Consider the following 12,999-nt stretch of genomic DNA (forward strand, 5'->3'; position numbering starts at 1 on the left):
AGGGATCACCTCCTGCAAGCTCAAGAACGGTCCCTGCCCAGATGCAGGACATCAAACAAAGGCAGCAGGAGGCCTGCATGGATGAACAAGGAGGTCCTGACAAAACTCAAACACAAAAAAGCACACAAGGGTGGAAGCAGAGTCAAGTAATCCTAGGAGTAACCTAAGGACACTGTTGGAGTGTGCAGGGATGGGGTTAGGAAAGCCAAAGCCCACCTGGAGTTGAATCTGGTGAGGGACATGAAGGGCTTCTACTGCTAGAAAATGTGGGCCTGCTGCTGAATGGGGAAAGGGGACCTGGTGATACAGGACATGGAGAAGGCTTAGGTAGTGAGGACAAGAAGGTGATTGGGAGAAGTCACTATGTTTTTATGAAGGGCAATCCATGCTTAACCAACTCAATAGCCTTCTATGATGAGATGACTGGTTTGGTGGATGAGGGAGTAGCAGTGGATGTTGTTTATCTCAACTTTAGCAAGGCTTTTGACACTACCTCCCATGACATCTGCATAAGCAAAAGTATGAAGTATGGGCTAGATATGTGGCCAGTGAGGTGGATGGAAAACTGGCTGAACTGCCAGGCTCAAAGGGTGGTGATCGGTGGCATGAAGTCAAGCTGGAGGCCAAGCCCTAGTGGAGTACCCCGGGGCCAATAATGGGTCCAATACTGTTTAACATCTTCATTAATGACCTGGATGATGGGACAGGCTGCACCCTCAGTAAGTTTGCAGAGGAGGAGGGAAGGAGGGGTTGATGCACCACTTGCCTGTGTCGCGGTTCAGGGGGACCTCAGCTGGCTGCAGAACTGGGATGACAGCGATCTCATCAAGTTCAGCGAAGGGAAAAGTCCTGCCCCTTGGAAGGAATAACCCCACGCACCAGTACACACTGGGAGCTGACTGGGCTGACAAGCAGCTTTGCAGAGAGGAGCTAGGGCTCCTGGTGGACAAGCTGACCGTGAGCCAGCAATATGCCTTCGTAGTAACACAGGCCAACAGTCTCCTCAGCTGTGTTAGAAAGCGTGCCACTAGCAGGTCAAGGAAGGTGATCCTTCCCATTGGGGACATGCATCTGGAGTGCTGTGTCCAGTTCTGGGCTCCCCCATGCAAGAGAGACATGGATGTACCTGGGTGAGTCCCTTGAAGACGATTAAGTGACTGGGGCAACTGACATAGGAGGAAAGGCTCAGAGAGCTGGGGTTGTTGACCCTTGAGAAAAGAAGGCTCAGGGAAGATCTTATCAGTGTCTTTAAATACCTGATGTTGGGAGAGACTAAAGAAGACGGAGCCAGGCTCTTCTCAGTGGTGCCCAGCGACAGGACCAGAGTCAATGAGCACGAACTGAAATGCTTTTTTACTGTGGGGGTGATTGAACAACAGAAGAATTCTGGTTGTGAAGTCTCTGTCCTTGGAGATACTCAAAACCTGACTAGACACAGTCCCGGTCAACCTGCTGTGGCTGACCCTGCTTGAGCAGGGGCTTGGCCTGGGAGAGCTCCAGAGGTCTCTTCCAACCCCAACCATGCTGTGATTCTGTGAGATTTGTTTAAATCTCCAGCATTAAGTGCAGTTATTTTCAAGTATTCCATCACTTCACACCTCAGTACAGGAAATTTGGCCTTCAAGCCCAACAGCACATTGAACCTTTACCAAACCTGTGAGGGCAGAGTTTCAGGAGAGCTTTAACAACCTAACAAATCAACGAAGTACAAAATGTGCCATGCAAGTCAGATGTTTCTACAGCAACAACCATATGATCAAAAGTTTCTCAAACAAAACCATTTGCTGTCAGGACAGAATGGAGCCAAGTCAGTATGATTCAAGTTTTTAGAGTCAATTTTGTAAAATGTCAGAAGGAGTTACTTAGTGCCACCCAGTGTTGGCAGCTAGAAAAAGAAGGTTAAATATGGTTACAACTGGGTGTAGCCTAGTGAAACAGGAAAAAAAAAAAATCCCTGCTCTTGCTTTCTGTATCAGGGGTGAGTAATTCCACAGAAGCTGTGCAGCACTGAGGTCCAGGAGACAGCTGTCTCGCAGCCAAAATGCAGCTTAGCTGTCTTGTTAAAAAAAAAAAATCTTCCACCGTTTAGATTCACTTTTCAAAGCAGGTAATTGGTTTGAGATGTAGATGGCCTCTTTTGTCACAAGACTCACTCCTCTAGTCTGACATCAGTCTAGAGAGAAAGTTGTGCTGGCTTTTGCGGTTAGATGTTCAGGAATTTAGATGAGAAACAACTATATAAGAGGTGTCTGTTTCCTAGGATGAGTACAGGTAAAACATTACCTCTTTCCCCCTTTTTCTCAGATGCTGCATATGACCTGCCTTTTCCGTGAAGTCTTTTAAATTATAAAGGATCTCACATTTATCAGACGTGGAAATAAGTACTCTCCCTGTTATGATCTTTGGATGACCGAATAATTGCATTTACACTTTTGTCCTTCAAAGAACTTTATAAAGCCAGGTAAGTGTCATGGTCCCATTCAACAGATGTGGAAAGTGAGGTGCTGAGCAGGCACTGTCCTCCCCATCGCAGCAGAGAGCTGGGTCCTGGCCAGGGGGGATGGAGGGGATCCGGAGCCCAGCACCCAAGTGGGAAAGAGAGGAAGGGGAAAGCAAGGCACTGAGATGCCTCAAACCCACCAGATTTTGGGGGATGAGGGGATCCCAGGGTTGTAGTTTCACCTGTAGTGGCCATGGCAGAGAAATCCTCCTTCTAGCATCTTGTGCTCCTTTACTCTGCCCCGAAGTAGTCTCATTGCCCAGAGAAAAAAAGACAACAGCGGTTTCAGTGGTTCTCTGCTGGTTCTTTATTTCAGCCCCTAGAAGCCAGAAGACCAAGGAGACACTGACGCAGGAGTTTATCTCAGGATGATACAACAAAAAAACAACAGCAAAGTGAAGGGTGGCTGCCCCCTGAAGCAACCTCACCTCCATGAGGTGCCACGCTGGTTATCCGTGTTTCTGGGTGGGAGGGGGTCCCTATGGGCATTTTTACTTTTTTCTCCCACCCATGAAGCCATCTCCCTGTCGCACAGCCGATCCCTTGGATTCGTGCCTGCCGACAACAAGCTTCCTTTCTCACTTACCTTTCACCGAGCGCTGGGAAACGGGCCAGGCGGTGCAGCCGTAGGTCACGTGCCGAAAAATCCTCTTCTGGGGCCAACACACTTGGAGTGGTTTTTTTCTTTTCTTGCTACTCTGTCGGGCTTCCTGGAGGACCTGGGAGCTGGGCTGGCTCTGCTGGCTCCCATAGGAAGACCTCCACGGTCATTAATTACATCTGCATGTCTCACTAGGGCCCCCCATGTCCTAGGTGGTGTCCACAGCTATGAGATTCCCAGTCCTCCTCCCACAGAGCTCACAGTTTAAAACCCAAGGTGGAAAATCACTAATGCCTGTGACGACTGCTCAGCCCATGCCTCAGGAATTCATCAAAAAGAGGATTTTCCCAAAGAGGGGCCACAGGACACAGCGAGCACAGAAAGAGTTGGGTGGAGGAAGGAGGCCAGACAAATACAGCATTCATGGAAAAAAAAAAAAAAAATCCGTGTGTATCCCTCTAGTTAGGAAGGTTTACAAAGTAGGTTTACAATGAGAGACAGTCCCTGCTGCAGAGGTTTTACAGTCCCAGCGATCAGGATGAAATAGCAGGAAGGGGAAAGACAGACGCAGGAGACCTGGGAGTCCCTGTGTCACAGAGCAACTCTGCTCGGTTTGCAGGTCTGAGGCATTTTTAAGCCTATAAATAAACCGGGGACGTTAATGATGCCATTAATCTCCACTGGCTGCTGTCCCAGCTATTTTCAGTGGCGAGGTTACCTTGCCTCTCCCAGCAAAAGTAGGTCTCGAGGGTTGGGTCAGGCGAGCGGCGAGGATGGATGCTGTGTGCCCCGGGGCTGGGGACCACCACGTCCTCGGCAGCGCACCAGGAGGAGATGTCCCAAGTGCCAGCCCTCCTGGCTCCCAGCCTGGAAGGAAACACAAGAAAACACAAGAAAACACTCGTCAGGTAATAAATGATAGGAAAAAGCAGAGTGCTGCTGGCTGCAGAGGGGAAGAGCGTGACTGGTCCTGCCTGCGGTCTGTGGGGTGGAGGTGCGTTCTTCATCTCCTGCGAGTCCCGGTGGAGACCCTCTGCTCCTCGGGACCCCCTGGGAGCCTGCTGCCCCACTTCTGCCTTTCCAAGGACAGAAAGTGGCAGGGCTCAGACCTACAGGAGGGGACAGGCCGGGGGGTCCCAGCGTGCCAGCCCAAGGCAGGGATTGGGGTGGGTTGCAGGTCCCTGGGGAGAACAAGGTCTGTCCTGAGAGAGCTTCCCACCCATCGCTCACACCGACAGTCGGTGCCTCCCTCGTAGGCAGAGAGAGAAAAGTTCCCTTTCCTTTCCACCCAGGGGGAGCAGGAATGTCATAAACTCAGACAGTAAAAGGTGCTTTTCCTCTTTCTCACAAACACCAGGAAAAAATAAAAAGGGGGGGGACGGATGTGGATGCATGTTGCCTTTCCGTTCTTGTATGAAGCTGATCTGAGGTAGGTCAATATATAGGCATCCCAACACAACCTTGCCTTGTCACGTATGGTGTGACACAAGAAAAACTCTGTCTCTGCTCTTCACTAAGCCCTCACTATGGCATCCCATGAGGAGAGCAACCCCAGGAGCACATCTGCTGGGGAGAAGAGCGGCCCAACATCTGCTCTCAGTGCTCACGCTGCACCCAGAGCTGGTTTGGCTGCAGACGGTGTGGTCCCGAGGTTCATCTTACAGGTGTACCATGCTTTTGTTTGTTTTATTATTTCTGTTACAATATGCCAGGAAAAATGAATTCTTAAGAGAAAATGAAGTTCACACTTACTGGAAATAGGTACCTTTGAAAACCACTTTGAAAACACTGCTTTCCTTTGACCTGCCCGCTCAGATAGCCAAGGCGGTCAGATACTACCACATGTGGTTAGAGAAATGAATGTTCCTGTACCATCAAATAATAATGCCGGCCAACCTTTTCTTTTATCTTCTGCAATGAGCTCAAGAAGTTGAGACAGTCTCAAAATAATATCACAAAGGAGTTGTTCACACTCTGGTCCCAGGTGACATTTGGCTTCTGTAGCTATTAGCATTCACTGTCCTGAAGCATCCAGTGGCATAGACTCAGTTTCCCTATCTTCTCAGAAAGCACCCACTGTTTTTTGTTCTTTGTGTTGCTTAGTGTTGTTCCCCAAATTTTTAATACCTGTAGTGGTCTGGATGCCACTTCCTTATAACATATCAACTAGAAAAAAATGAAGAGAAATTTGGATGTTTTTCTTACCTTAACAATGACATTTTGGGGCCAATGTCAGCAATTTCTTTGTGGGAGGGCCAGCCCTCTTGACCTGGCTTGCAGCTCACAAACACTGCAACATGTTCTCCTTCAGGCACTACTATGAAATGCATTTAACTTACCTGGGTTTTGCTGTTTTGCCTCAATTATATCCGCTGGACAATCTGAAAGCACTGTTAATGCTACAGCTTCCATGCTGCAACTGCTGTCTACCCTCTTTTTGGGGTCATGCAGAACACGACCATTTGAAGGTCTCTGGAGGGCTGGGTGGCACGTGCGCGGCGTAAGGAGGCAAGGTTTGGTGCTGCGTATAGCCAGTTTGGCAAACAGAGACATAACTGGATCCTGTTGGTATAAACTGGAGCAACCTCAATCTCGGTAGGGAAGTGGGGAAAAATGCCCCTCAAAATCCCAGTTTTAATCCTGGTATTCTGTATCTGGAGAAGCAGCATGTCCAATAAGAAACCAGCTTGCAACTGCAATCTGGCACAAGACGCACAGAGATACTCTAGACAGACTTAACGTTCACCTTGACAAAGTAATCAACTTGTCAAGCAAAGAAAGTCATCATGGCCAGAGTGGTGATGGAAGGTAACTAATACTCTCCATCTGCAGCATCAGGCAATTAAGGATTTAAAATATTACAAGAGAAGAGAACTGAAATGCTAGAGAAGAAAACATATATACAGAAGTGGAGACATTAGCAGCATGTAAGGGCCAGAAAAATGGAAAAGAAATGCCAGAAATGTTTCATATTGGCCCCAAATGAATAACAGCCTCAAATGAAGTGGTTAAGGTTTGTTGCATATGGTAAGAATACAGGCTAAGCCAAGCAAACGGTCTCAGGCTAGTAACACAGAAGAAATTATCTCCCTGGAGCAAAAAAGGCATCTGTTTGTTTATCTCGGTTATGAAAACGTCCTTGTCAGATGTTAGCAGTGCTGAGCTCTCTCTAGGCAGGTCACTTACCCCTTCCCAGCTGCAGAAGAGACCCGTAAACCAATTCACGATGCATCTACCCATCCCAAGCAGTCAGCCCCGCTCCCCCCAGGGGTGCTGAGCTCCCCGAGCGGTCTCAGAAGGCACAACCCTCCCCATGCCTTGAAAATCCTGCTGCAGAAAACCGTGGCTGCTAGTAGGAGTGACACTGGAAGAGATCCCTGCGCTCCCCTGAAGCCTCACCTGCACAGCATCACTCTGGGGGGGACAGGGTTATGTAAAAAAGTGCCTTTAATGGCAATAACCAGCTCAAATAATTCCTTCCTGCTGACCCCGCTGCTCGCTCACCCCAGGGCACGGCTCCTGCCTGCGCAGCCCTTCCCGGCTCCAGGAGGGGAGTGCTGAGGACCAGGGCCCGGAATGTCCCAGTCTTAAACAAAATCCAGCGAAAACTTGTTGCTGGTTGGAAAAAAAACACCAAACAAAGAAAAAAACCCAACTCAGGGAGTTCCCCGCTCAGCACGCTGATGAAGAGGTGATGCACTGCGGCTCACAGTTAGGAGGGAGCAGCTAGAGCAGGGATGGACGTTGCTGCCAAAGATCAGCCTCAAACTATGGCCAGTGTTTCCACATTTCCAAAAGGAGGGAGAGCAGGGAGACAGCGTTTCGGACAGGCAATAGCTGGAGCAAAGTGGGAGAGCTGAGCCCTGCAGCAAGGCTTAAGGGAACCAATGCACGCGACCGCTGACTGACAGCACTGGCATCTCCAGGAAGGCTTGAGGACTCGCGCCTGACCTGCACGTTTTGGAGACCAACAAAAGCAGCGATTCATCAGATCGGTCGCAGAAATGTGAAATACTCTCTTATTAACGTGGACAATTTGCCTGGGAAAACGGGTCCTGGTGCCTTTCCTCCAGGAGTCTTGGCTACACAGCAGTGGGAGCCCGTTGTTGCCTTCTGTAGAAGCAGGATGATGCTGTGCTGGCCAGGAGAGAAAATGAAGTTGCTCTCCTGGTCCTAAGTGAGCGCTGAACAGACTACGGGATTCAAGAACACTGGAAATGACCACAGCTATACAAACCTGGCATTTCAGTGTGCCCCTGAAGCAGCAGAGCCTCTTACTGCTGCTGGTCTGAACGGACTGCTTTAGCTGGTTTGGGTTTCTCGGTGTCCTGGAGGAGACATTAGACAGTTGTGAGATTCAGTCTCTAATTAGGTCCCTGTAGTGGTGAGATTGCTTCCTTTATAATCACTCAGTGGGAACTGGTACTTTATACTCTGTACTCAAATTTTTATTTCTTTCACCCTTGTTTTGTCTCCAAAGCCCGGAGTCTCTCAGTCCACTGGCTGACAGCTGCAAAAGCCTTTGACATTCACTTTAAGGACTTCTTTTCAGCTGCTTCACATTTTCTTTTGACAAGCTCTTCCAGTGATATTTACTGCAACTAATGAATTAACTCACAGCTGGACCACTTGCTAGTCTTTTCAATCCAGTGCTGTTTTAAATCTTGATTAGCTGGCTAGATTTTTACATCGCATAGAACTGCTAAGTCCAAGTTGTCCTGCTGCACACCATGGTTGGGAGATGGTTCCCAGTTACACAGAGCAGCAGCCGTGGGCAGTACATAGGCATGAGGCATTCCGGGGATACTCCACCTCTCCAACAGGTAGCAAACCAGCGTATTATCCAGAGGAAGTAGTTCAGTTCACAGGGAAAGTCATTTGGATAGCTGGAAAAGAAAGGGTCTTACTAATTTAAGCGCATGTGAAAAATGATGCAATGCAACATGCGCCACATTTCACAAGCATCTTGCACAAGTGATATTACAGAAATGCACCTTCCTCCACACTTTTGCAGATCCTCTTTTCTGTTTCTAGCTTCTGAGCACATCCTTAGCAATGAACAGCAGCCCAGAGATTCAAATTAGGATCCTTATTTGAGCTCCTACATAAAATTAGTCTGATTTGTATAGATTCTGCCCTCTCAAGTCCCAAGATACTTACAGGGTCTGCAGGTGTTCAACTGTTGCGATGGTCAAGTCATTTTTATTTTGGCAACTAACGGTGGGTTTAGGCACCCGATTTTCAGCGATTTGACTTCCAGTTCTAAAATCTTGGCCTGAAGGTAAGCAGAAAACTGGAATTTGTAGCCCAAAGCCTGGGAACACACTACTCATGTAGTTGCCTAAGTTCAGGCTGAAATGTCAACGCACATGGAGGCTCTTCGCTTGTCAGAAGACTTACGACAAAACAGGAAGTTATTAATATCAGAGCCTGAACCGTCTTGAGAGTCAAACAATATCAAACTGAAGGTGTCTCCCCTTTTTCCTGTTTATCTCTTGCTATTTTAGAAGCCAGGGGAGACGAAGAGTCAGAGAGTTCTCAATTTGGTGCTGCAAGGCAGTGAAATCAAACGGGCAGGCTGTACATCATCCCGGTAAATATATGGCATCTCTCTCTTCAAGACTTCAAAGTACTTTTAAACAAATAGGCAGCCTATTTTGAAATGATGGGGTGGAACATGACAAAATAATGCAGTGCAATGGCATGCAGGAATTTAGACAAAGTGAGCAATAAATGAAACTACAGGGGAGGGTAATAGGCTGGCTTGGTATAATTATCTTAGGAAAACACTGGAACTAAAGAACTTTCTCCTGAGAAAGTGTCATTTGATTTTTAATTAACACAGGTCATTAGGACTACAGTTCCATGTCGTGTCTGTGTGATGGTTTATCAAAGCAGGATCAAATTACTGGCAGGGTCCTAGGAGGAAGCTCTAGGGTAAAGGAAAAATAACGTACATGCCGGCTTACCACTACGTGGTATAAAAATGAGCAAAACTTGCTGGACTCATGGCCCAGTCTCATCACATCAGCGCAGCACATGCCAGGGAGCACTTAGCCCTCTCTTTTCACTGTTGCCAAACACAGTATTTTCTTTCAAACAAGGACAATTCGAAAAATTACCTTTTCTACAAGGAAACCAGAGACAGTCCCTCCTTGAAAGGTGAGACCGAGCGGCAAACCCTGCGCTGAGAGCAGCCAGCGAGGGCAGAAACAGAGACCAAACCAGCGGGGCCCTCCCGGCCCCGAAATTCTCACAGCATTTCACAGAAGACCCACATTGGTCCCAGAAAAACTGGCAGTGGACAGGAAATTAAGGGCAAAACCCAAGACTATTTATTTGTTTTGACTTAAGATTGGGCATGTGATACTTCCTAGTGTAAGTTGGCTTTTCTTTAAAGAACAAAACACAAAATGCTGAACACTGGCAGTAGACATATCAGCTCCCTTGGAAAGGTTTCCATTCTTTTGGGGAAGCACGAGATGTGAGGACTCATTCATCAGGCTCTTCCAGAGTTATTTGGAGGTTTGGGCCTGTTTCTTTTTTCCCATCCTATATTGCAGAGCCACTGACAGCCATGTGAAATAAATTCCTAGAAGCAAATCACTCCCACGGAGCGCTATGCCTCTCAATTTACGCTAGAAAAACACTGTTTGTACCTGCAGAAGATAAAAAAACAATAGAAGTTCTTCTTTTCTGTCCTTGGTAAGGCTTCAGCTGCAAATGCAAGGCAAGAGTCACACTGTTTTCCTTCCACTGGGGTTGCAGATGTCAAACAAAAAGATGACGGATTTCACTGCTGCCTCAAGGAAATCTGCTGTAAATGACTTGCAGGGTCCGGCACGTCTGACAAGATTTCTTACCTACGGCATTGATGTAAGCTGCAGCAGACACAGTTATCAGCTATCCCCCAAAACGGCATCTTTTCTTCTGCTTGGGCCACTTTGGGGGGTGTTGAGTAAAGAGGGGTACAGCAAGCAGCTGGCAGGCTCCTAGTGGGGCACTTTTGTGATCATTGCTACAGTCCTTATTAGACTCTTTCCTCATCCCAAGCTTCGTCCCTACAAGGGAAGAAAAATCCTGTTCTCTCTTAACAAGAGGGCAGAGGAGCACAGGATGACAAAATTGCTGGCAGATGCAGTTTCATATCACAGCTGAGTCAATCTAACATCTTCTTGCTGTAGAGGAGGACCGGCTCTGGTCCGGTGCTCCCACTCCTGCCTTTGCTGGCTCCTACCCCGAGGACACTATTTCAGGGATCTAAACCAAAGAAAACTAACTCTGTAAACCAAGTCAGGCTCCTGAGTCCCATGCTGGTATCTTAGCTGCTAGATCTCCAAGTCGGGAAAGGAAAAAAAGGTAAGGAGAGGGCAGAGACAGCACTTTTAAAGGCATGAATCCACAGTGATCCCATACTCGGGGTTTTTTTCCCCCTTTCTCTCCCCAGCTATCACTCCAGCAAGCTCCTGTTTCGCGGTGCAGTGCTTCTCGGACGGAAAGAATAACCACTCACCTCAGCCTTACCCGGGTGCCGAGCGGGATGCAGGAGCTGGGAAGCTCTCCCTGCTCTTGCAAAATACCTGCGGTCAGTCCCGGCCAGCCGATGCTTGCTGCAAAGGGTCTGTAAATCCTGGGATTTACCTGCCCGCACGGTTCTAGCAGGTAAACCAGCGATGGGTGGCTCCCGCCTGAGCTCATGGATGAGGAGGAAGGGAGGAAGAACAGTTTTAGATGAAGTGGAATTAGGCAAGACAAAACAGTGGTTACCAGGAAAAGAAAATGAATAATATAAAAATAGATATGAATAGTTTTCATATTTAATCAAGAAATGCGAGAGAGGTGAAACGAAGCAGAGTGAAGGGTAAGCATTCTGCAGAGAGATTTACAGCAGAACATCAGTTCCCTGAGTAGCTCAGGTCACACATTGCTTTGCATTTGAAAATCAGGTACACCGAGTGCTCTGAAGGATCCCCTTTGCTGTCCAAGGTGTACACTCAAAAGGCAATGCGGAGTGAATCTCTTCGGGGCCTGATATGGCTCGCTCTCACACCATACCTGAATGCCTCACAGGCTTTGAAGTATTAATCTCATATGCCTCGGGGCTATGGAAGTGCTGTTCTTCCTTGGAGAATGAGGGGCAAAAGGCAGAGGAGGTGGGAGCAGCTTACCCGAGGGAGTCACTGGCAAGGCAGAAACCTGGACACAGATCATCTAAGTCCCAGGATAACACCTGAACTTCCAGACACACCCTCTTCTCCCCCAAAACGTGAGAAAAGAAGAAACAAAACCAAAGCCATACCACAGTGGTTTAAGTCGTTTGAGAGTCCTGGCTGCAACCTCCCACACAGCAATCACCGCACAATCCTGGCTGGTTTCACTACTACCATCTCACCTTTCCCCTCTCAGGTTTTCTGTTGCATCTTGACATAAATTGGGAGCTGCCTGAGGCAGAGGCTGTTTAACCTTCCCCATTACTTTGCATGTGGCACGCAGTATCATGGGGTATCTCGCAGGTTCTGACTCCGAATTGAGTTTTTGACTCTGAGAGCCAAATTATTTAACGCCACTTGTGTCTGCCTTGTAAAGCCTTTTCATCCTTGCGAGCAGCTATGAGAAGCAATATGTGGGAGCAAGAGCCATCCATGCACACCACTCAGGTTTTATCATCTCTGCCCTTCCTGAGATTTTTGGTATTCAGGAGATTATTTAGGTGGCAGGCAACAGCTCTTGAGGGTGACAAGAAGCTGGCTAGTAAGCCAAAACAAGCCTAAAAGACCTGTACACGGCAGAGATTGCTTTATAGGAATGAGGCCCTGCAAATGAATTGTCTGTGAAAACTCTGATACCCAAACTGCTGCGGCTGCGAAGGATTTATGCAACCGAGATGTGAGTATGTGTTCCTGCTGCACTACTGACTATTCCTGCGTATCTCCTCTTTCCCTGCCCTTCGAGGCTTTGCTCTGAATATAGTGATGTATACTGTTCCTGAGGAGTCTTGGGAGAGAATCTAGAGGGTAAAGATTTGCTTCAAAGCAGATCTTCAAACATCTGTTTTTACTTATGGCACAAATATTTAGCACACTACAGCACATAGCTGCCTGTAGCTTCAAGGCAAATGCAAATGCTAAGAGGTATTAAACACTCATAAACATACACAAGATAGCCTGGAGTAGCTTATCAGTTAGGTGGTAATGGGTGGGGAAAGGGTCGTTGTATATTTAAGGCCCAATCTTTTTCCCACTGATTTTTTTTTTTCCGTGCTAGTAACGGGCCAGGGAGAGGAAAACTCTCGTGCGTTTTAGCCTGGCAATATTGCTTAGATCAGCGTCAATCCTGACTCGCTCCTGCAGCGGCTCCTGCTTCCTGCGGCATCAGGGTGCGAGGGCAGTCCCTGGCCACCCACCCTCCGGGTCGGGAGAAGAAAGAGACAACCGGTAATTTCTGACAGCTCCGTTTCTGACAGCAGTGCCACCTCCTACAGCAGGTTACTCCTACGGCAGAACGGAGATTACAGCCGAAGGGTAAGGGGTAACCTCCCTGGCAGCAGAAGCCTTGCTATTTGGCCATACAGGAACATTACGGGGAGCCTCTGGCCTCAGAAGACCATTTGGTTGGAAAACAGATGAGCAGATGAAGACATTATCACCTGCCGTTGCTTGATACCACTCTACCACCAAAGGCTAGAGTGCAGCTGAGACACTGGGAGGAGGACACTTGTACCATTGTCCAAGGGAGAGGTATCACGATTAAGCTGGTAGAGTTGGTGGTGTTTTAGTCCCCCACACTCCTTCTAGGTAAATGAGATCATTTGGCTGGTTAAAGTCCCTGAATCATCTCCTGTTAGGATCAGAAGCCCACCAGTTCTGGTGCAAAGAGGAGACAGAAACATGGGGCAGAA

At 48.0% G+C, this 12,999-nt stretch overlaps 1 long non-coding RNA gene across 1 annotated transcript in view; it reads right to left on the reverse strand.

Annotated features, from left to right (window-relative positions):
- Positions 1-2,783: 2,783 nt before the first annotated feature.
- LOC138690141 (uncharacterized) overlaps positions 2,784-12,999 on the reverse strand; it is a 58,917-nt gene continuing 48,701 nt past the window's right edge. Inside the window, exons 7-8 of the long non-coding RNA XR_011328942.1 lie at positions 5,441-7,987; positions 2,784-5,267 (exon numbers count right to left, since the gene is read on the reverse strand). This is a non-coding gene — a long non-coding RNA (uncharacterized lncRNA). The remainder of the gene's footprint in view (positions 5,268-5,440; positions 7,988-12,999) is intronic.

This window comes from Haliaeetus albicilla, chromosome 20, assembly GCF_947461875.1.
Source record: "Haliaeetus albicilla chromosome 20, bHalAlb1.1, whole genome shotgun sequence".
In the NCBI taxonomy this organism is placed as follows: domain Eukaryota; kingdom Metazoa; phylum Chordata; class Aves; order Accipitriformes; family Accipitridae; genus Haliaeetus; species Haliaeetus albicilla.